This window comes from Narcine bancroftii, chromosome 7 (genome assembly GCF_036971445.1).
Source record: "Narcine bancroftii isolate sNarBan1 chromosome 7, sNarBan1.hap1, whole genome shotgun sequence".
NCBI classification, from domain to species: domain Eukaryota; kingdom Metazoa; phylum Chordata; class Chondrichthyes; order Torpediniformes; family Narcinidae; genus Narcine; species Narcine bancroftii.
Window position 1 is genome coordinate 17,838,522 of NC_091475.1, and position 25,586 is coordinate 17,864,107.

Here is a 25,586-nt window from a genome sequence, read left to right on the forward strand (position 1 = left end):
ACTCACATACCACCTTGAGTAATCCCTATGCCATCGGTGCTCTGTGATTTGTAAGAGATTACTTAAGATGTATGTGAGTGGGAAGGGAAGGTTGAGAATCACTGCTCTAGACCTAATTGTTACTGAAATATTTTGCTTGAGAAAAATTGTCATTGGCCCATTTCCTTTGGAGTTATGAATCCATGCACATAACGAGTCAATGAGGTACAATTAAAACAGTGGTTTTCAAACTTTTTTCTTTCCACTCACATACCATCTTAAAATAATCCCTTACTAATCACAGAGGACTGATGGCATAAGGATTACTTAAGGTGATATGTGAGTGGAAAGAAAAAGTTTGAAAACCATTGCGATAGACCTACAATGTTGCACAATATTTTGGATATTTTCTGTGTCTCCCATCAGATGCAAAGTTTTAGCTTAATTCTCTGCCCTTCATTCGCTGACATGCGAGGTGCAGTAGTTCAGTCTGGCAATCCCAAGAGATCTGGGATAAATCGTGACCCTGGTCTTATCCAATCCATTCCTGGTGTAGCCTGTTTCCATGTCCTGCTTGCAACCACATGGACAATTTGCATTGAGAAAATATGTCCTGAGGCCAAGACTTCCTTTTCCAGCTGCCATAGAGGTTGGCTGATTCTATTTTCCCCTGTAGCTGAAACAAAATTATTGCACAGATCAAGAATGGGTCCTCTCATTACCAAGGAGAGGGAGGGTTTTTTCCAGTGCCTGCTGGAGTAATGCTGAAGATCCTTTATATCCAAAATAAAACTGGTAATCTGAGCAATTCTAGTAACGTCTATAAAAGGAGAAAAGCAATCAATGATTCAGGTCAATGGCACAAATACTGACCACATTAGAATTGCCCACCTTTGGAAAGATTCAAGATTATTTTATTGTCATGTAGCAAAATAGAAAATGTGATATTACACTACATTTTTTTTAGTTTACTGTTAAGCAGGAAAAGATTCTCTATCATCAAAATGTCCTATTGTTCCTTACAGCCATAGAAAGAAAAGCAAAAGAGAGTTCTCCCCCCCACCCCCACAGAGTCACTGAATATCCATGGCCTGGCCTTCACAGCACACAGCCTTCAGTCCAAACCATCAGCAACCTGTGCTCCGGGTATAACCTCCGACATGATCAAGAAGTCTCCAACACTCTCTTGCTTCCCAGTTCTGATACCTGGTACTCCTTCAACCAGTTCTGAGCCAGTCTCCAGCAGTTGGCATTCTGGTGAGGGTCCCTTGACCGCAGTCGCCATCAGCATGCAACCTACGTGGGTTCCTTGCCTTGGTGAGTGATGCATCCTAGGAAAGATTGAGTTGCAATAGCAAGCTCAAGCGTGTGCTACCTATGGCGATAATAAAGGCATTTGAGACAGTTGCCTTGATTTTCTCTTGACCAAGTCAAGATACCTGAGGTGTAAGGAAATGAAGAATGTGTTAAAGATTGCACAAATGCATTGTCTGCTATCTATTTCCAAATTCTAGAACATTCTAAAGTGGAGTGTGTGAACAATCAAAGTATTTAAAGAGTTTGAATGATTTTTTTTAAACCTTTATGTAAGAACACAAGATCAAGAATGAGCCACTCCAGCTTTTAAGCCTGCCGTGCTGTTTAATATCCTTATGGCTGATCATTCTCAGGTCTCAACTTCTTTCTGCCAGATCTGCAAACACTTAATCCCCCAATCTTATGTATTTCCAATATTCCTAATGAACCTGCCTCCACAACTCTCTGGAACAGAGATGCACCACTCTCTACATTAGGTCACAATTTCTATCACTAACTATGTAACTTGCTCCTCACTCCCTAACTTTTCCATGACTTTTTTGCGTGCCCATACCATAATCTGTCTCATTTGCTGCTTAGTGTCTGTGTGTTTTTTCACTATCTCTGCCTCTCTGTCTTTCTGCAAAGTGAAATCAGGAGATAGATTGCAAAAATGCATTCTACCAATGGCCCCAAACCTCTGTATGGTGTTCCAAAAGTCAGGGGAAATTCTACTACAATTATGTTTTTAGGAAGAAATGAAATCTTGAAATTGGCATTTGGAAAGACTAGACAAAAGAAAGGGATTCTGCTTTCTGTAAATGCTCAATCTTGTTGCTTTTGATTGTAAGTCATATTGCTGTTGCGATGTACTTAATTTAGGGCCTTCTCTGCAGAGAATACTCTCCAGTTCTGCTACGATGGTGTACTGTTAGCCAGAATCAGACACACACAAGGTAAAGACTGAACAACAGGCTTTAATCCACAAAGAGCTCCTACAGAGCCAGGCTGGCCATGGCTGCAGCAACTCAGTGTGAGGCCTCGGGAGGCCGGCGTAGGCTTATATCCCGGAGGGTGATTGACATCCGACCGGGTGGTGCTTGATCCATTCAGGCCGACTGATTGGCACCCGGCCAGGTGTTGTCCTGTCCCCTTACTCTCCTGCAGGTACAGGGGTTGCCCCCTGCAGTAGGCCAGTGGTGTACCACCGCAGCTACATTCACGGACAGAGCCTACTGAATTAGATAATGCACATGGTTTGACTTCATTTTTAAATATTTCAAAACATTTTTTTTAAATGCACTGCTATGTTGGATACCCAAGGTCAGACCTAATCTTTTAACAGAGATCTTGAAAGATGACAGCCCACTTAACACTGACAATGTCTGTTTTGTGGTTCGTGATCCGTCCTCTTTTGGACAAGACCTTGCCTTATTTGCAGAGTTGGTGAGCCAGATTTGCTTTTTCTTATTCATAACATTTGCTGCTCCAGGCTCTCCAAGGGCTGTCGACAACATGATGGAATAAAGAATTAATAAATGTGAGCAGGAGTAGGCCATCTGGCTCGTCGAGCCTGAACTGATATTCAACAAGATCCTGGCTGATCAGGCCATCAAGTCAGCTCCATTTACCTGCCTGTTCCCCATAACCATTTATTCTTCTATTCAAAATCTATCCTTGAATGCATTAAATACATTTAATGAGGTTGCCTCCACTGCTTCATTGGGCAGAAAATTCCATGGATTCACTGCTCTCCAGGAGAATCAATTCTGATTCATCTCTGTTCTACTCTTCCAAATTTCAAGGCTATGATGTCCCCTAGTTTTAGTCTCACTGCCTGTGAAAATGGGCTCTCCACTCTCTTGACCTCTCTTCTTCTATCACCACTGCCTCAGAAAGACATGGGTTTGTTTATCAGTCCACAGCATGTGATTTTGTCTGATGATTCAGTGTAATACTTCTGGGAGCGATTTGGAGGTTGCAATTTTAAACTAAGACCCCCTTAAAGGCCTTAGATCCCAAGTCAATTTTGGAATAAGCAGAGATAAATTCTCACACTCCATTAATACACTTTGTTATTAAGGGATAAAAGAAAGAATTGGTGGAAAGAAACAATTCTTTGTAAGAGCTGCCTTGTCTTCAAAATGTTGCTGACATCTTGTTGACTGTCAAATTTCTTAGTGTATCATGAGAATATTAGAATACACTATATAAATATTTATTTGTTTTTCTTGGCCTGGATAATCAAGGATATTTCTGTGCTCAGGAACCATCATGAGAAGTTTGAGGAGATTTGGTATGTCACCAAAGACCCTTGCAAATTTCTACGGGTGTACTATGGAGATCATTCTTACTGGTTGCATCACTATCTGCTATGGAGGTGCCAATGCACAGGACAAGAAAAAGCTACAGAGGGTTGTAAACTTGGCCAGCGGCCATCATGGGCATTGGTCTTCCCTCCATTAAGGACAAGAGGTGATGTTTCAGGAAAGCGCCATCTATCATCAAGGACCCTTAGCACTCAGGCCATGCCCTTTTCTCACTGCTGCCATCAGGAAGGAGGTATAGGAGCCTGAAGAGAGACACACACAGCTTCTTCCCCTCTGCCATCAGATTTCTGAATGGACAGTGACCTTATAGACAGGTTACCTCAGTTTATTTCTCTTTCTTGATCTTTTTTAAAAAAAATGTATTGACGGAACCGTAAATTTTATAGCAATTTTTCACCTGTAATGTAATGATGCAAAACAACAAATTTGTGACACATGTTCATGACAATAAATGTGATTCTGTGATCAGAATCTACAAATTTATTGCATGAGTTTTCTAAATGCTGCTTGTCCCGGACGCAATAGACTTGCCAGGGCAATCCTGTTTGTGTCTCTTAAATGGGCTGTGCTACGTTGGGGAACCATTTTTCACAGTCCCTTAACTACATGGGCCTGGCGCCGTCAGTTGTTCGCTTGGAGTGACGTACGCGGTAGGTGGTGCACAAAAGCCGGCTAATGCTGGTAATGCACACGCATGTGTGGTCAGAGCACGGAATTACGATGACATGCATATGGAGGAGGCAATAGGTAGGAAAGGGGGGTGGCGTAAGGGGCGTGCTGGGAAAAAGTAAGGAGACTGTTTAGAATGTTTGGAGAGCAGAATAAAGGAAGGCAGATGCCCATTTTAAGGATATAATTAAATTTGCACTCCTACACTATCAAGTTGGAGAAAGTAGCAGAGGGATCATCTAGAACCATAGAACACTATTGGCCCTTCTAGTCTGTACCGATCTATTATTTTGATTAGTCCCACTGACCTGCACCGACCGAGTTTATATCCTCCAAACCCTCGCATCCATGTACCTATCCATATTTTCCTTCAATGTCAAAACTGAGCCCGCATTCACCAATTCAGATGGCAGAGCCTTCCATGCTCTCCATGTTAAGAAGATTTCCCCCCCCCCCCATGTCTTTATCTCACCCAGTCTTAGAGGAAACCTGAAGTGATGTATTCCATGGGAGATAATACTCGACGATAGTTAACTGGAGTCCTGGTCTAAAGATAAATGGACTACTGTCTCAGTCTGATCACATCTTCACACTTTAAGTGATCTGCCTTTTGCTTCATTTTAACATTGAGAACAGGAGAAGGGCATTCAGCCCTTTGAATATGCTCCACCATTCAATGCCATCACAGCTGATCATTTGCCTCAGTACCCTGCTTTCTCGCCATGATCATTTATCAGCCGCATATATCATTGAATTAAACATATCCAGAAAGGAGCTGCATCCATCTCACTTTTGAATATATCTAATGAACTGGCCTCACAAACTTCCAGTGGCAGGGAGTTCCACAGGATTGCAACTCTGAGTGGAAAAAGTTTCACCTCATCTCAATCTTGCCGTCAGAGTGTCACGCCTCGATTTTAATATTTTGTCATGGCTTCACCTGTGTTGTCTCCAGTTCTGTACCAGTTTCTTGCATGGTTTGTCACTATCAACATCCATGCTTCCTTCTTCTAGGACTCCGGAGCATCTACCCTGGAACTCTTGGTTTTTATGCCTCCTCCACTTTCATTTTCTACATTTCTTCAAAAACCCATTTATTGTATTAAAATGAATGAATGTTTTTTATGCGCCGAGAGGCCACTGTCACCTCATCTGTGTGTCATGATATACATGTACTAGCTTAAAGCAAATCATTAGCCGGAAATTCATCCCAGGTTAATTGTCTAATATGCCAGGAGCTTCACAATATTAATTCAGTGATAATGTAAAGTACTAGCAAAGAAGGTGAGCAAAGTTGCACAAACATCTGAAAGAAGCCACTCAACCTCTTCATCCTGCTCTAACACAGTGATCTGATTGTGCCCTCAACTCTGCCTTGCCCTGGTTACATAGAACACTGCAGCACAGAACAGGCCCATTGGCCCACCTTAAAAAAGTTGAACTCTCCCTCCTCACAACCCTCTATTTTTCAGGTGCCTGTCAAGAAGACTGTTAAATGCCGCTGTTATTCCAGCCTCCATCCCAGCAATGCATTCACAATACCCATATATCATGTAAAAACACTTACCCCTGATGTCTCCCCTAAACTTCATTTTGTCCTCCGGTGCTTGCTGCTCCCACCTTGGGACAAAGGTTCTGGCTACCTACTATATCTCTATCCATCATAATCTTGGAGACCTCTAATAAGTCACCTCTCGTCTTTCTTCACTCCAAAGAGAAAAGCCCTAGCTCTGCTACCCTTGCCTCATAAGGCACATTTTTCAATTCAGACCACATCCTGGTAAATCTTCTCTGCACCTTCTCCATAGTTTCCACATTTTTCCTGTCACGAGGGGACTAGAACTGTACACAATATTCTGCGTTGTCTCACGAGAGATTTATAGAGCTGCAACATCACCTCGCGACTCCTGAAGTCAATCCCTCGACAAATGAAGCCCAGCACGCTATAGGCCTTCTTAACTATCCTGTCAACCTATAGGGTGGCAGGGTTAGCATAGCAGTTGGCACAGCGCTGTCACAGCGCCAGTGACCTGAGTTTGAATCTGGCCCTGTCTGTAGGGAGTTTGTATATTCTCCCTGTGTCTGCGTGGGTTTCCACCAGGAGCTCCAGTTTCTTCTCACCCTTCAAAACATTCGGGGATTGTAGGTTAATTGGATATAATTGGATGACATGAGCTCATGGGCTGGAATACCCTATTGCTGTGCCATATGTCTAAATTGTTTTTTTAATTTGTGTGAAACCTTTAATTTTTTTTTTATTTTTGCCCTATGAGATTTATCATTAACAACATCCACAAATGATTATCATCAGTATATACACATTGACATTTCCTCTTTCTCTCCCCCTTTTCCCCCCTTCTACCCTCTCCCCCTCCCCACTCCCCTTCAAAAACCAATAAATAATAGAACGCATAAAACAAAGAAATAACAAAAAAACAAAAAGGCTGTGTCGTCCACTTCCACATATTTAAATCTTATCGGGCTCATAATTATGTTGTTTTACGAGATGGAGGTTTGTGGTCGGCCTTCTCCGACATATTTTATGTCTGGTTCCCAAATTTGTTTGACTAATGTACACTTGTCTTTCAGATTGTATGTATTTTTTTTCTAATGGAATGCACTTGTTTATTTCTGTACCACTGTTGTATTTTAAGGCTTGTTTCCATTTTCCAGGTTCTCATAATACATTTTCTTGCTACTGCTAGAGCTATCATAATAAATCTTATTTGGGCTCTGTCTAATTTTAGTCCTAATTTTTTGTCTCTTATATTTAACAGAAATTTTTTTGGGATCTTTTGGTATGTTTTTTGGTGATTGTGTTTAATATTAGGTGTTTAATCTGCTTGAAATCTTGAGAGAGAGATGGATTTGGACCCCAAGGACCCTCTGTTCTTCCACATCAGTGGTTCTCAACCTTTTTCTTTCCATTCACAGACCACCTCAAGCAATCCCTTACGAATCACAAGAGCACCTATGGCCTGTGAGTGGAAAGAAAAAGGTTGAGAACCACTGTTCTACATTGTTAAGTTTCATACCATTAACTATGTACTCTGGCTTCAGATTTGACCTTCCAAAATGTATCAACCCACACTTAGCCAGATTGAACTCCATCTGCCACTCTTTCATCCAACGCTGCTTACACTAGCCATCCGAGACTCTCATCCAGGTCATTTATATTAAAAAAAAGATCACAAAGGGCAGCAGTCCCAGAACTGTGGAACTCAACTAGTCACTGACCTGTCGGCAGAATACTTTCCATCCACTATTGCTTTCTCCTTTCCATAGACAAGCCAATTCTGAATTTTCTTACTCCCATTACAATCAATGATCCTGCCTTGGATATATTCAATAATTCGCTTCCATATCTCTTTTGGAAGGAGTTTTTCCAAACACCAATGACACTTTGTGGGGGGGGGGGGAAATCCCATTTCCCACCATTTTTCCCTGTAATTTACTCTTGTCGCCGGTGAGCAAAGTCCTTGTGTACCTTGTGGACATGGGTAGAATTAAGGTGTCATAAAAGTAATTTAAAATTCCAACAGGAAACTTGGCAGAAATACCTGAGCACAGTGTGGTTGAGATGTGGGACTCACCATAATGGTGTGATAGAGGTACAGGTATCAGATTTGGTAAGTTCGAATTTGTTTCCCATTTTTAATTGCCTGAAGGAGGAGATGGGAACCTTTCATCCACTAATACAACAGTGAATCATGGAGAGGTCAGCATTCCTTCTTGAATTGACGCAAGTTCGATGTTCTTTAGAAAAGGTGCAGAGGAGAGTTACCAGGGTTTTACCTGGATTGAGAAAATGTCTTGTAAAGCAAGCTTAACAGAACTTGGGCTTGTTCCTTGGAAGTGACAGAGGTGACTTCAATGAAGTATGTAAAATTATGCAGGTAATAGATAGGATGGACAACCAGGTCTTTTTTTTTCCCCAGGGTGACATTGGCAAATAACAGCAGGTATCTGTTCAAGGTTAGTGCAGGAGAGTTTAGGGGAGATGTCGGGGATGAGTTTTTTTTTATATACACAGAGAGTGGTGGGTGTCTGAAATGATTTGCTGGGGGTGATGGAACAGGCTTACAATAGGGACTTTCAAAAGACTTTTGGACAGGCACGTGGATGTAAGAAAAATAGAGGGGATTGATGTGAAGTAAGAAAATGGTAGTTTATTGTGGAGTTTGGTTCCATCATTTGGCATAACATTGTGGGCTGAAGGGTCTTCACTGCACTGAAAATTTCAATGGTTTGTATATTTTTAGACCAAGTAGGTTTATTGCCAGATTTTTAATTTCATGTTTCTTTGTCTATTTAGAAGCAAGTTTAAACTTCCAAGTTGGCTCTGTGAATATTTGAAATCTCTGTATATTAGGTCTAACCTTTGTGACCACTGATGTCACTGGTATGCGTCGGTGTGCTTCACTAGGGCTGATCATTTATGGAGGAACATGGTAAGCATCTGAGAGAAAACAAAATAGAAGAACATGATGAGTGGGTGAGGTGGAAGTAGGTAGGAGGCTGCTCTGGATGTAGATCCATTGGGTTGAATCGCTTTTATTGTCACACGATACAGTTAAAACCTTCTCTCATGTAGCCGTCCAGGCAAGCTAACTTGTACATCGTTCAAGAATAAAAAAATAGTGTTACAATAAAAGAGAAGTGCTGGCTATTGTATTAAAGAGAAAATTACAATTAAACAGTAAAAGGCATCATTGTTTAATGATGAGGACCTTTCAGGGGTTTGATAACATAAGGGAAGAAAGTTTTCTTGTATCTGAGAGGGTATGTTTTGGTACCTGACGTATGTTATGGTTGCATAATATCTAGCTGTTATTAGTCTTCAGATAAGGCATGGCTTTCACACCAACATACCTCCCCTTTCCCACCACATTCTTGTCGGCCATTCCTTCTCAGCCGCCCTTCTTCCCCACTGAAGAACAAATGCCTGGCAACCAACATATTATCCCCTAAATCAGGCTTAAACCAATGTCCATGCTTGTTCAAACCAACCCATCGCCATCCAAGCCCAGTACTGAGGGCTCGGAGCCTGATGCTATGGCTGCCTTTAATCAAGATGCAGAACATTCCCACTTAATGAACTTAAACAGACCTGCCATTTCTGGACCTTTATCTATATTCATCTGAGAACTTAACCTTGGGCTCCTTTCTGGACTGAATGTCTATTTCTATCCTTGAGCTCCATAGCCACCTGTTCCAACTTATCTTGCCTCTTTTTACCACTGAGGGTAGGTGAGATACAAATCCCTTTAGAAAAGTTAGGTCCAAAGGCTAAAGTTAAATTTACCATCTGAATACATACATGACATCACATACAACCCTGAGATTCCTTTTTCCTACAGGTACGGCAGAATTACCACTAATTGGTAGTGCAAAAGATAAACTACACATCATAAAACATGTCAACAAAGAACTGTAAACCAATAATGAATGTAAACAAACTGACTGTGCAACGCAGAGAGAAAACAAAAATTGATAAAGTGCAAAAGTAAGAGTCCCTAGATAAGTCTCTGATTGAGTTTGTCATTGAGGAATCTGATGGAAGAGTGGTTTACCTTGAAGAAATCTCAGCCCCAAAATGTTGGTTATGTATCTTTACGCCATATGGATGCCTCAAGACCTTCTGAGTTCCTCCAGGATTTCTGTGTTTTTATTAGAGAAGATGGTGTAATTGTGGCGGAATAAGTGAGACTACTGTGCACAGTAATGAGGAGAGTATCATTGTTGGGGGGGGGGGGGGGTGGGATTAGAGCAAAGGTTCACCAGACAGAATTCAGTGAGGATGGGACTAACATGAGAAGAGAGATGATTTCAGTTTAGCTTGCATTTACTGGAGTTGAGAAGAATAAGAGGAAATCTCGTCGAAGCCTACAAAATTCTAATGGGATTAGGTAAGATTTGATGTAGGATATTCCTGATGGCTGGCAAGTCCAGATCTAGAGGTCACAGTCTAATGGTAAGATCATAAGACATAGGATGAGAAATAGGCTATTCAACCCATTTAGCTTGCCCCACAATTTAACAATGAGCATTTTCCCACTCAGCCCCACTGCCCTACCTTCTCCCCAAACCTAATGCCTTGGCTAATCAAGAACCTATCAATGAGGGGAAATGCTCTTCTCAGATTGATGAAGATTAATAATTCTGTACCTCAGAAAGCAATTGAAGCCAAATCATTATCCTACTCCTTTTCCAAAACGTTTGTAGTGCTGAGGATTGGAGAGATCACTGGGTATTGGCAGGCAATAGCAACAGTGTTGGCCTAGATGACAAGCCATGATCATATTGAGTGCAGAAGTGGGCTGGAAGGGCTGAAAGGCCGACTCTTCAACCATTAATATCACCCTCCTACTCCCATCAAAACTTTTGTGCTACTTATTTTCCACTGATTCTTTTTTTAAAATAAACAACCTCTATCTGTGCATTAAAATATTTCTGTACGTGATACTGGAACTCCTTCCCCTCTTTGCTCTTCACACCACAATCTTAATCTAATATTAGAATAATTGAAGTTTTCCATTATCACCACTCCAGACCTCTTGCACCGTTCTGTGATCTGCTTGCAAATTTTCTTGAATAATAAATTGATGTGAGAATATTTCCATTTACCACGGCTTTGTCTCCTTCTCAGCACATCCCATAATTTACACTGCTTAATTTAAATATGAACCCTATGCCGCATCAAAGCCTTTCCACTGCTGTTATGGATTTCTAATTAATATTGGCCTTTTAGTTTGTATTTCCTCGCCTACCTGTTCTGAATATCTTAGGGGCAGGGATATTAAATTCCCTGCTGTTTACTTTTTTGGGGGGCCAGTGGACCCGAAAGGTTGCCAGACGCTGTGATTATAAAATCGCAGAAATGTTGGAGGAGCTCGCCAGCTCTCGCAATGTCATCACTTCATGTGAGGGTGCGGGGGTCATCTACTGCATCCAGTGGTCCCGTTGTTGTCTCCTCTACATCGGAGAGATTGGATTCAGACTGGGAGATCACTTCATTGTGCGCTTCCGCTCTGTCTGCCGCAATAGCATGGATCTGCTAGAGGTGACCCATTTCGATTCCCTGACCCATTCCCATGCCAACAAGTCTATGGTCTCGTGCACTGCCTGACTGAGACCTCCCTCCAACTGGATGTCATTAATATCGACTTTTCTGGTTTCTGTTAACTCCCACCCACCCTCTCCCATCCATCTTTCCTGATATCTCCTTACCTTGAGCTCTCTCGAGCTCTCTCTCTCTCTCTCTCTCTCTCTCTCTCTCCTTTCCCTCTGTCTCATTTCACAAAGCCCAAAACAATCCCCTCCCCCAATCGATTCTCACCTTTCTTCACTCCTGTCCTCTTGTCATATCCATACAGACCTGTTGGTCTACACTCCTCCCCTCCCATTCTTCTCTTTTCACCAGCCTTTTAATATAGTCACCTGCCTACTTTTTACTCATACATTGAAGAAGATCTCAGGCCTGAAATGTCAGTTATATATCTTTACCTCCATCTCTGATCAATTGAAGTTCTTTCCTTTAACTACCACAATGCTATTCTTCAATACAATTCAGACATTCAGTAAAAATAACACATGACTTTGCAATTAAAACCTGCAAAAGTAAACAAGTATCCATGGGTGACACAATTGGTGTAGCGGTTAGCACAATGCCTTTACACTGCCAGCGATCAGGTCCGGGGTAGGATCCCCGCGCTGTCTGTAAGGAGTTTGTATGTTCTCCCCATGTCTGCATGAGTTTTCCCCGAGGACTCCGGTTTCCTCCCATCGTTCGAAACGTACTGAGGTGTTGAATAATTGGGTGTAAATTGACCAGTACGGACTTGTAGGCCGAAATGTCCTTTTAACATGGTGTATGTCTAAAGTTAAAAAAAAAAATTAAAAACTGCTTATGCTGGGGCCTAGTGCAATAAGCAAAAGTGCTGGGCAAACTCAGCAGGTCATGTAGCATCCATAGGAAGAAAAAGGAAACAACTCGCTTCACCTGAGCTCTTCACCTGAAACATTGACTGCCTTCTACGTCCTTTAGATGTATGTGTCTGACTGAGTTTCTCAAGTACATTTGTGTATTGAATTAAAATGTGTGGCTTTTGGTATATGGAAACATTTTTCAGTAAAATGCCTGTTATCTGGAATTAAAGCAACCAGCAAAAAAAAATTGAGAAACGTAAATAGGTAAAAAATATGGAAATGTAAAATTGGAATGCCTTGCCATTTGTTCGCTAATCACACAACACACCATCTCAAACAACTGGAAAATTCACTTATCCGGAATCTACCAATACCCCACAGGGGCTTGATACCAGAGATTTTTATGCATTTTGCTGTTAACTTACTAAGGCATTGATCACAACTGGATCACAACATTCCTATAATGGCCTCATCTTTTAAAGGGCCACTAGGGATGCCATTGTTGTTATTCATGAACCTCCGTGCACTTAGATGTTAAACCAAAGGAAAATCCAAGATTCTAGGAATTGCGTATGGACGTGGAGTTGAGGTCAAAAATTCTATCAGGCACGATCTAATTTAATGATGGAGCAAATTGAAGGGGCAACATGGCTTATGACCATTGCTATTTGTGTTGCATGCTGAAGACAGAAATATTCCTGCACCAATTTATTGTTTATTAGGGCTCATTCATTTGGTCATTGTTACGATTTGTAATTTGGTTGATGATGGGGATTGAAGTAAGATTGGTCTGTGGATGAACTCGAGAGAAACAAGTCTGTCCACCTTCATCTCGTCCACTCTGTGAACTCCTTGCCTGGAGCCATGTGATTAACTATAATTAATTATAAATAGCCTCCAGAAAGTGCCTGCAAATCATACCATTCAGGAACAATTAGAATGGGCAATAAGTCCTGGCCCAGCAATCAAACACCAATGCTCCATGAACTAATAAAGAAAACACACTAAATGGAGCCTGTAATGATATCTGAAATAGACTACTATTCATTCAGCTAATATTAAACACAGATTGAACCATTTAGTCTCTACACATTGCTTAAATAACCATAATTGTGAAATCTGTGCAAGATCAAGTTTTTGAGCTAATGAAAACTCAATTAGGTCCTTGATTTCATTCTCTCCCTCAAGAAGTATTTCTATCTTCTTGCATCCCTTTTCCTTTCTCTCTCTCTCTCTCTCTCTCTCTCTCTCTCTCTCTCTCTCACTCTGCCCTGTCCCCCTCTCTCTTTTATTCACCCAGCTATTTTTATCTCTCATTTTTGCTTGCTTTGAACATTATACACAGAGTTACGCAACCATCCATCTCTATAAATGTGTGGGCAAAAGTCAACCTTTGCAACAGAACTAAGCGACAGGATTTTATTCACTGAACATGACTTAATTCAAGTGATACTTAATGCGTTTCCAGACCCTGTGAAATTGGAATCTAAAATAAAAATGCATACTGGTGTATTTCTGCTTTTAAATAGTTGCCTGTGCAGGAATTAGAATGTAGATACACCTGTTTGATATATTTATAACATTATGTCTGCTTGTGATTGATTTAATTTACCTGAGATTAGACAGTCCATTAAAAAATGTTTCCTGATTGGAAAGTGAATATGGATTGGATTTCTACCTAGAGTTCTATTCGCTATTCTTTTAGGCATTTGAATTAGCTCCTTTAATATTATTGTGTGAGACTATTGACTGAAAACCAAACTCATTCTTGCAGGTCTCTTTTCTCTTAGATTCTGCTTCCCCATATTTTGAACTTGTATCTCCATGTAAACTTCAGCCATAGATCTGAGCAGCACAGTTGAGCCCACATTTACTACTTCAGCTAGAAGCTCGTTCCACATCCCCATCACTCTCTGTGTGAAGAAGCTCCCCCTCATGTTCCCCCTAAACTTTTTCCCTTTCACTCTTAACCCATTACCTCTAGTTTGTATCTCACCTACCCTCAGTGGTAAAAGCTGACCTATATTTATTTCTGTCTCTCCCTCCTAATAATTTTAAATACCTCTATCAAATTGCACCTCATTCTTCTGTGCCCCAGGGAATAATGTCCTATCCTTTTAATCTTTCCCTGTAACTCAGTTTCTGAAGTCCGGGCAACATCCTAGTAAATCTTCTCTGCACTTTTTCTATCTTATTGATATCGTTCCTGTAGTTAGGTGATCAAAACTGCACATAATACTCCAAATTTGGCCTCACCAATATTTTATACAACTTTAACATAACACCCAACTCATGTCCTCAATACTTTGATTTATGAAGCCCAATATGTCAAAAGCTCTCTTTACAACTCTATCCACCTGTGATGCTACTTTCAGAGAATTATGTAACTGTAATACCAGATCACTGTTCTACTGCACTCCTCAGTGCCCGACCATTTACCGTGCATGTCCTTTCTTGATCTGTGCTTTCGAAATGCAACACCTCACACTTGTCTCCATTAAGTTCTACCTGCCATTTTTCCAGCTGGTCCAGTTCCCTCTGCGAGCTTTGAAAGCTTTCCTTGCAGACCATGACGCCTCCAATCTTAGTGTCATCTGTAAATTTGCTGATCCATTTTGCCACATTATCATCCAGATCATTAATATAGGCAACAAACAACAATGGTCCCAGCACCAATCCCTGGTCACAGGCCTCCAAGACAGTTTTAAAATATAACTTTTACTTAGTCCCATTGTAAACATTGTTCAGAATCTTTTTTGGCAACCTTATTCCTTTCATAAAGTTCACAAGAAGTCTTCAACCTCATTCGTAGTCTTGAAAAATCGCTGATTACCTTCTGCTACTTTGACCCTCAGTCGCGAGGTATATCATTGAGTATTTCAGGTTTTTAGAACGCAGTTGTCTTTTTACATCATCAAACTCCTTCCTTTACTTAATCTAAATAGGACAAAAATCTTGGGGGAAAAAAAGCACTTTTTCACAGTCAATCTTGGTGGGCCATTATTTTGCTGAGAGTATTCATACGCTGCTCTCAGAATGGTCTCCAATTCCCGGTAACTCTTACCGGGACCAATTGTGGTTATGGTTTACTAGCTCTTCTGGGTCCAAGGGTTCGGTGAACACTTTCAACATGTAATTTTCTCTGAATTTGTCTTCTCCCAGCAGTCACGGGATCCATGTTTCAAAGTTCACAGGATCTCTTCTCTAATCCCCTTCTTTCAGTCGAATAATTTGAACGTTATTTCGGCTGCTAAAATTCTCCATGTGATCGATCTTGTCCAGAGACTTTGTCTGTCTGACTCTCATTTCTTTGGATCTTTTTCCAAAGCTTTTACCTTACCTTGTGTTTTTACAAAGTCTATTTCTGCTTGGTTCACTCTTTCCATCAAGTTTTCAACTATTTCTTTAATTTCAGTCATCCTTTCAGACAAGTCTCTCATTACAGTTTTGATTGCTAAAGGTATCGATTTTCTCCAGGATTATATTTAGTTATTGCCCTACTTCCCTTCTCTGCTGGGGTCTGCTGGTCCAGAGGCTACTCTTATGCTAATCTCTTTCTGTCTTTTGCTTGACGTTCCTGGCTGAGTAAAAACTTTATCTGCTTTTGTCTTCTGTGGTCTTGGCCTCTTGGTACTTGCTTTATCCATTTTTTTTGGTGAAAAAATTCTTAATTTGAAGATTTTAACTGTCTTTTTGATACTCTTTATGGAAAGTTCAATCAAAAGACGTCTAAGTCCTTTATATGCCCCTCTCTCACCCCTGAGTAAATGAGTCTTAAGGCAAACTTTTTAATCAAAGTTTTCATCATCCAAACTTGTTAGTTGGTGTCATTTTCATCACCTGAACTTGTTATTCGGCGATCTGGGACTGTAGGCTGGGTGTGGCCATCTTGATTCCTGTGTGCATGCGTAAGTCTTCAGTTGGCATATGTGCGGTGGGTTCGTATATCGGAGTTCAGATGGCACATCTTCGTGACTTAAGCACCCTAGTGATATTGAATTTGTGCCCTTAACTCTCGCGCACGCGCACGAGAATCAAGATGGCCTCATCCACCATATGGACCCCGGGGCATCGACTAACGAGGTAAGTACATACATTTTGGCACTACGTACCCTGTATCCCTGTTATAGTTTGTCTAATACAAGATAAACTTTGTAAATTTTATATTTTTTCTTATATATTTTTTTAAAATTGGGTTATACGTTTGGATGGACGCAAGTCACATAGGATGCAAGTCGTGGAGTACCTGTATATAATTGTAGTTTTTTTTCCTCTCTCTGTGGCCTCAGCATGGTTTATTTTCTATTTTATTTTGCTTATTCCAACGATGCTTTATTCAATACCCATTCTATGTTGCAGGCTTTTTAATCGCGCAATCTTTCAACAGACCATTTTCTGAATCTCAAAATAATGTTGGATGGCTGTTCTATCAGGGCAAGAAAATGTTGCAGAAAAAGCCAATGAACCTGGTCACAATTCAAAAGTCACTTTAGGCAGCAGGAAGGGAAGTTGTCAACATTCATTTAAGTCCCTTGTTACCTGAGGCACTTGTTGCACAAAGGTGTCATTTCACATCTACATCCATTAGCAGATGATTGAAAATGGAGATGTGCATGTCCTGGCTGGATTTACACCAGGCTGCAGACCTTTTGCTTTGAATTCTACATGGTGCATATTATGTCAGAAATGAAAATAATTTTTCTGAAGCAGAAAATAAGAATGTTTCATCACAGTTAGATTTGATATTATGGAACAGAAAGGTTCAAGAAGCATGGTGGTTTAGTTACTTCACTTGTATCCTAAGAGAATCTGTCACAGCTGCTGGATTCAATATGACCAAGAAGCCGATTGTAGACATTAGGAAAGGAAGTCCAGATATATATGATCCAGTAATCCTTGAGTGAACAGAGATGGGAGAGGGTGAGCAACTTAAAATTCCTGTGACTTGCTATCTTGGAGGGTATGTCCTGAACTCATCACATTAATGCCATTGTGAAGAAAGCACGCCAGCACCTCTTAATTCCTCAGGAGTTTTCAGAGGTTTGGCATGACATCGGAAACTTTGGCATACTTCTGCAGGAGGCATCATGGCCTTGTATGGGGCACCACTGCCTCTGAGTGGAAAACCCTGCAAAAGGGATTGGGCAAAAGTCAGCACAAAATATTATTTGGGGAAAAAAAATTGTTAGTCCTTACTTATGTAAAATTCACTTTAATCAGGTAATTCCTGTAATTTGCAAAATGTAAATTTAAATATGAACCCCATTCATTGTGCCGAACAGCATTATGTTAACTGCTATGCTAACCGTGATGCCATCATTATTAAACACCCCCCCTCCAAGTTTACATATGAAACCTTATTAATATACTTAATAATATACTAATAATGATAAAGACTCTTACTAAGCAGGAATAAGGAGACACTTAAGTGAGTCATCCCAATGTGAACGGCAGCAACCAGGTCTTCATCCTGGGCGACGCCATTTTATTCAAACACAACTTTATTCAAACAGCAGGTGTGAGCAAAGTACAACCGCTGGCTGAATATTTGCTCCCATAAACCTTTGGTGAAGATGTGTTTGCACGACATTCTTCTTCTGCAGGCCAGGCAGTATTTCTAATTACTAGTAATTATGAAGATGTGTTTCTTCAGAGAACTTGTAATTTTACAATTTTAAACTTTTATTTACATTTTCATTTATTCAATTGTTATATTATTTATTTCCTTTTTTTGCCAGTTGTTTGAGGGTGCTGGTTGCTTGAATTCTGGATAATGTGGGTTTTACTGTATTTGTTTTTGCCTGGTCAGTTTGTTTGGAAATCTTTCTTGAGTACAATTTACAGTTACTAGTAATTAGAAATATTGCCTGGCCTGCAGAAGAAGAATGTCGTGCAAATACACAATTTATGTTTTCTTTTGCTTTCCACTAATCCAGCCCCACCCCCAACAAAAAGAGAGCACCTTTATAGAGTCTGCATGGATCCTGCCACCTCCTCCGATACTGCTGTCTGCTTTACCTTCAAATGTCTTGTAGCTGCACAGCCTCCCATCCATTCCAGTAGTGAAACTGGATACCAGGCATTCACGTCACTCTCCTCAACCCATCATTCTGAAACCCTAATATGATCAGAAGGCTTATCAGTGCCATAAACCCTTCGGGAATGCTGCTCACCTTTTGCTTCCGGTCCAGATAGCTGGTTCCCACGAGCCAATCTCCAGCAGCCTGCAGCCTGGCTTGAGGCTTTTAGCCACTTAACCCCTCGCTGGTTCAATGCTGTGGTCCCTACCCTGTCTGTGCTTACTAATCCCCTTCTAAAAGGTGAGATAGCTTTCTGGTTAAATGAGGTAGCATTCAGCAGGATGTTTTAAAGTTTGATTTCATTTGAACTCCTCTGGTATGTTTATCTGCTAGTTGAGGGGTAGTAGTTAAAGTAGCGATTGGCACAATGTTGTTATAGCTCCAGAGACCCAGGTTCAAATCTGACACGGCTGTACGGAGTTTGTACATTCTCTCCATGTTTGGATGGGTTTCCTTCGGGTGCTCCGGTTTCCTCCCACCGTTCAAAACTTGTAGATCATTTGGGTGTAATTGAACGATACAGGCCTCATGGGTCGAAAGGGCCTGTTGCCATACTGCACATCTAAATTTTTAAAAAATTAAATTGATTAAACACACTCTGAAAATCTACGCAGTTTGGTGTTTCATCTTGCCAAGGTAAATTGTACCTGATCTGAAATTTCCTTTCCCGAACTCCCATGCCGATTCTTCTCTCACTGTATGAAGAATGATTGAATCTTTCCATCAACTTCATTGGTGCAAAGTGCAATTCTCTCCCAGCCATCTCAGTCCGAAGCTCTAGAATTCCTCCCAATGGTTGGATGCCTTTCGATAAAGTGAAACATGAAAGTCTGCAGACACTGAGATTATGGTTAAAGCACACACAGAAATGCTGGAGGAACTCAGCCGGTTTCACAGCATCTATAGGACTAAAGATATTTTACTAATGTTTCAGGCCAAAACCCCTTACCCTTGTCATCTTTCTCTTTACTACCCCAGCATGTTCTCATATCTCTCTCTCTCTCCCCCTCTCTCCCCCCACACCCCCCCCCCCCCACTTCCTTATGTCTGCTTTCAGAGTCAAAATGAATTCTCATCTGTACTCTTGTATCCAATTAACACCTTTTGGCTGTTTGATCTGGATTCTTCCCCCTTTGAAGACTTTAATTAGTTTCCTGCCTTTGTTTATAACTTGAAAAATGGCTCAAGCCCGAAACGTCAGTAATATATCTTTACCTCCTATGGTCGCTGCGAGACCAGCTGAGTTCCTGCAGCATTTCAGTGTGCTTTTCCTTTCAATTATGTTTTTTTTACACAGTCGCTGCATTCCGGGAAATCATTCCCAAAATTTCTGGAACGCAGTCTATGTAAAAGGTCGGAGCGTAAATGAGGAACTCATTCACATTATGAAATTTTACCTCCTGGACCTCTAGTAAATTTAATATTTTGTTAAATTTAGAGATTTACTGCGTAGTATCAGGTCCTTCCAACCTACAAACCCACGGTTCCCAAATACACCCATGCTACCAATGAACCAACTTAACCTGGTATGTCACCTGGAGGAAACCGATGCAGTCAAGGAGAGAATGCACAATCTCCATCCTGGGTCACTGGCTCTGTCACTCACACACACACACACACACACACACACACACACACACACACACACACACACACACACACATACACACACACACACACACACACACACACACACACACACACACACACACAAAAAGTATCAGTAATATATCTTTACCTCCTATGGATGCTACAAGACCAGCTGAGTTTCTCCGGTATTTTCAAATTTTGACATTAAGCCAGTCATAATGTGTTTGAGAGAGAGCAAATTACCATTCACATGTGGAGTTCTATCGTTAGAACTTTTGCACAACACACCTTTGTCTCTGTGTTCCAAAAATAGCATTGTGTTACTCCTGTTAGATGGTCACAGCATCTGGCATCTTCATTATCAACAGGACTACATGCCTGGCTTTTGGCAGATGCTTCTGCCAGCCATGGTAGCCTTCATGGAGTTCTTTTTCTGGGAATGGACCCAGCTCTATTGCTTTTCTGATTCAGGACCACCATTTGATCCCCTGGGCACTGTCACTACATCTAATTGGATCCTGATAGAAGACCTGAATTCTGATTTTTTTTTTTAAATTCTTGTTCGACAAGCTTGAGAGTTGAAAGCCCATCAATGTCGTCAGTAAACTTTCACACATCATATGTATTTGGAACAAACTGCTGGGGAAATTGGTTGAGGCAAGTACAAGTGCAACATTTAAGGGACATAGATGGCAAGTTTACAGGGATATGGTCAAATGCAGGCAAATGGGACAAGGTGAGGGAGGCAACTTGTTCATTATGAATGTATTGGGCCGAAGGGTCTGTTTCCATTCTGTCCAACTCTGTGACAATACAGTTGAAGACTACAGGGCAATTTGTATGACTCATTTCTGGCTTTAGTGTGGGCGGCTGATGGTGTTTACCTGTGGGATCTAATGCTATTGCTTTGACTGTGGAGTATATCGTCAATGACCAATATTCTAGAGTGAAATCATTAGCTCCTGATAGCATCCTTGAAAATGATCTGGAATGTCCTTCTGGTGCAGATTCCCTTGATCATTGTGTTTTCCTGGTAGGAACCATATCATGCGCTCAATGGGTTTGGGGTAATCAGCTCTTTCTGTTGGCCCTTCAGATGCCAGGCCCAGTGAATAGAAAATTGTACATTCCTTCCGCTGCTCTCTACCTCTTCTCCATGACATTATTTACCTTCCAGTGGCCGGTACAGTTGCCAGATACAACTTCTGGTTCCTGGGGAGAACTTTCCTTGAGATACTTAGAAGGACAGTTCCCTGAAAGTGAAAAAGCAGGTAGACAGGGTGGTGAAGAAGGCTTTTTACACGTTTGCCTTCATCAGAGAGCTGAGTCCACGATACAGCTGTACAAAATGTTGGCGAGACAACACTTGGAATACAGTAAAACCCCTTGTTATCTGGAATACAAGCAACGAGCAGCCTTAAGCAATTGGCAAAAAAAAAATTGCAGAAAACTAATAGGTAAAAAAAAAAATACGAAAGTTTAAAATTAGCACGCCTCACTATTAGTTTGCCAATCACAAATATGGAATCTCAAGCAACCAGAAAATTTACTCATCAGGCATTTACTGATCCCCAAAGATGCCAGATGTCAGGTGGTTTTTACTGTATTTTGTGTCATTCTGGTTGCACGACTGTAGGAAGGATGTCATTAAGGTGGAAAGGGTGCAGACAAAATTCATGAGAATGTGACTGGGATTGGGAGGCTTGAGTTATACACAGAGACAGAATAGGCTATTTTCTCTGGAGTATAGGAGACTGAAGTGACATAGAGGAGTTCAAATCATGAGAGGGACAGGCAAGGTCAGTTTGTTTCCCAGAGTAGGGAAGTATAAAACTAGAGGGCGCAGGCTTAAGGAGAGAGGGGGAGGATTTAAAATGGATCTAAGGAGCAACTTTCACACATCATATGTATTTGGAACAAACTGCTGGGGAAATTGGTTGAGGCAAGTACGTGCAACATTTAAGGGACATAGATGGCAAGTTTACAGGGATATGGTCAAATGCAGGCAAATGGGACAAGGTGAGGGAGGCAACTTGTTCATTATGAATGTATTGGGCCGAAGGGTCTGTTTCCATTCTGTCTAACTCTGTGACAATACAGTTGAAGACTACAGGGCAATTTGTATGTGTGTTATGGGCTTGGAACCATCTTGTCTTTCCATATAATGAGGAGGAGGTTACTTAGCCCACACAATACAGAGCAATCCAGTTACCCACTGCTTTTTATGATGACCTTTTCTCCCACTCTCATTCTTCAGCTTACCTACGCACATCTTATTTACCCACAAATGCGTAACATCACTTTTTTTTTGTACTTACTGCAAATGCGAAGACTGATCTATTATATCAGAGCCAGAATCGCCACAGTGAGAAAGAGCAGTGAGAATGCTGAATAAACTGCTCATGCAATTCCTCTGAGACTGTGCTATTCATTATACAATATTTATGTATTTTTATATATGTTTATATGTACTGAATATGTATTATTTGCCTGTATGTGTGCTAGATCCGGATGTGTGCCAAGGACTGGACAACTCTGCTTCATCGAGTTGTACAATTGGATGATAATAAACTTCAACTGATGATTTATTATCTTTTTTCTCTCTGATAATAATTTCATATAGTGTATTTTAAGGACATGTGGAACAAACAAGAATTTCTGAGCATTTGCAATCTGTACGTGCATGCAGGACAATGAGCCGTCACCTTCATCGTTGCTCATGAGAATAATATACAGTGGACAATTAGCCAACCATCTTTGGACTATAGCACAAAACCGGAGCTCAAAGGGAAACTCCATATATCAACCCTGCACAGACATATAGGCAAACCCCACTTTATATACTCGCTTACTGAAAATATGCTTATACGAAGACACCAGTATTTGCTTTTATGAAGCAATTATAATGGGTTTTTGCTTTTACAAAAATTGCCTCCAATTGTTTTACTGTATAGATTTTCAGTTAACGAATGGTTTCTCAGGAACATTCTATCTTTGTAAAGCGAATATACCTATAGCGGAGAGTCAGATTCAAACCACGTCATTGGAAATTTTGCTTTTTATCCCATGCATTGACATTTGGAGTGTTTAGTGTTTCAATCTAAGAAATGCACCAGCTAATTATGTATGAAGAATTTGGAAAGTAGATCAGATAACAAAAATAGAACTTGTTTTCAATAAGACCATAACACATAGGAGCAGAAATAGCCTATTCAGCCCATCGAGTCAGCCCTGCCATTTAATCTTGAGCTGACTCATTTTCCCATTCAGCCTCACTGCCCGGCCTACTCCCCTTAACCTTTGATGTCCTGGCTAATCAAGAATATTTCAATCTCTGCCTTAAATATGCCTAATGATCTGGCCTCTACAACTGCTTGTGGCAACAAATTCCACAGATTTACTACCCCCCGACTGAAGAAATTCCTATGCCAATCTTTTCTATGCCAATCCTGAAGTTGTGCACTCTTGTCCGAGATTTCCCCTCCAAAGATCTTTCTTGACAGGTGGAAAAGATTTGGGGGTACGTAATGTAGAAGTGAAATAAAACAATCGCTAGGGGTGAACCATGAATGACCATGGACAATGTGATATATCTTTACCTCCTATGGATGTTGTGAGACCAGCTGAGTTCCTCAAGCATTTCTGTATTTTGTCATCAATCATTAGGTCAGCTACTACCTTTTGCTGAGGTCGGAATAACTGATCATATGATTTGTGGCTTTGGGCAGAGAGGTGGAGAATTGGGTTTTAAATGAGCAATTTGCAAGCTTCATGGAGGCTAGAATTTGCATTTCATTTCCAGCTCTAGTGGTAGATTGATGAAGGAAGAGGTCATTTAGGCAGAACTTTCCCTCAAGCATATAAACAGTTTAGGTTCGTGTTTAAACTGCAGAATTTGATGGACTTATTCCATGTTGGCTTAATAATGAAAAGAAATCATTGAGGGGTGACACTAATAGAACCTTTTAACGTTATAATATCTTGAGAGAATAGAGATGGTTTTAGGTGTAGAGAGTATCTAGATCTTATAAAAATAACATTTTAGCACCATCAGGATAAACTACTTTAAACTAGGAGATTTATACGAGCTCTGTGGTGACGGCCCAGACCACTCACTAATAACACTGGACAACAATTTTTTTTTTCTAAAGGTTTGCTTCCTGAAAAAAAAAGATTGGGGATTATGGTAGAGAACTTCACACTGAACACAAAAGTAATTTGTGTTGGAAGTTGGAGAAACACCAAATTAACTTTTAGCATGTTGAATCACATTGTGTTCATTCAACTGAACTAAAAATATTTTGCTGCTCATTTGTACTCAGCATCTGATGCCTCTCGTGTCAGTGTCCAACAATAGTCGGCCAGCTTTGATAGACTCTAGTCACCCTGATACTGCTTTTTCCATGGTCGCAATGTCCTGGCAAAACCTTTCACCATGTTTGTCACTGAGTAGACCAAGATCAGTAGGGAAGAAGTCCAAGTACGAATGCAGAAAATGAATTTTTAATGACATGTTGTACTTCATGGTTTTGTATGGTTGAAGTAGACTTAAAATATGACAGGAAATTACAAAAATAGGTTATATCTAAAGAAAACGGTATGTGATAGGAAACTTTTAAGGTTTTATTTGATCAACAGGACAAAATCCACAAAATTCACCCAAAAGTGTTCAGGAAGGAAAATCTTTATTGTCCAGTATAATATGACAAGAGTTTATTCTTATATCCATTATGTGTACAGATACACTTAAATTCCTTCTTTCTGTGACAAAACAGCTACATAAAATACACCGAATGGAAAAGTATAATTAAATTCTCACAACAGGATGTTTCATAAAAATAAACAATAAATATAAAATTATAAATAAATATCCAATTATAGTTAATGTAAGAAAAAAATAATACAGACACCTTTTGGTGGACCCAGAGCAGTTTATGGTTAGGGAATTCCTTCCAAGTGAAGAAACATTTCACTTGTGAATCTGCAGGGGTCATCCACTGCATCAGGTGCTCCCGTTGTGGTCTCCTCTACATCGGAGAGACTGGTTGCAGACTGAAAGATCGCTTCAGTGAACACTTCGGAGTACACTGGAGGAGCATCAGCGTAAGCTGTGAGCTTGTGGTGTGGTGAATGCCCTTATGATTTGCCCTTTAACACTGTCTGAGTGTTCAGCATTAGGAAGGATTACTTCTTCCATGAGTGAACAGACTTGTTCTTCAGAATCAGAATCATGAACATGTGAAACAAAATTTGTTGTTTGCGGCAGCAGTTTTTGTGCGTTACAGGTGTAAAATTACTATAAATTATACTTTCATAAATATCAGATTTGATTTGGAAGAAAGAGAAAAGGTGAGGTAGTGTCCATTCGTTGTCCATTCTGAAATCTGATGGCAGAGGGGAAGAAGCTGTTTTTGTATTAATGGGTTTACATCTTCAGGCTCCTGTACCTCCTTTCTGATGGTAGCAGTGAGAACAGGGCATGACCAGGGTAGTGAGGGTCCTTGATGATAGAGGCTGCATTCTTGATTTTAGATATATTGTCAGAGTACATACATGACATCACATATAACACTGAGATTCTTTTATCTGCGGGAGAAGTAGAATTGCCACTTATTGGTAGTGCAAAGAAACTACACAGCATATGCATGTAAAGAAATTAAAGAAAAAACTGTAAACAGATAAAGAATGTAAACAAGCTGAGCAATAGAGAAAA

General features: G+C 40.6%; 1 protein-coding gene and 1 long non-coding RNA gene across 2 annotated transcripts in view; one reads left to right on the forward strand and one right to left on the reverse strand.

The window, feature by feature from the left end:
* LOC138738562 (neural cell adhesion molecule 2-like) overlaps window positions 1–25,586 on the forward strand; it is a 1,138,397-nt gene that overhangs the window by 147,623 nt on the left and 965,188 nt on the right. The gene's annotated exons all lie outside the window — the stretch shown is intronic.
* Window positions 1,013–20,105, reverse strand: LOC138739798 (uncharacterized). Its single transcript, XR_011342428.1, has 4 exons — window positions 20,022–20,105; window positions 18,931–19,087; window positions 8,654–8,733; window positions 1,013–1,418 (listed from the first exon to the last, which is right to left on the reverse strand). It is a non-coding gene; the product is annotated as an uncharacterized lncRNA (long non-coding RNA).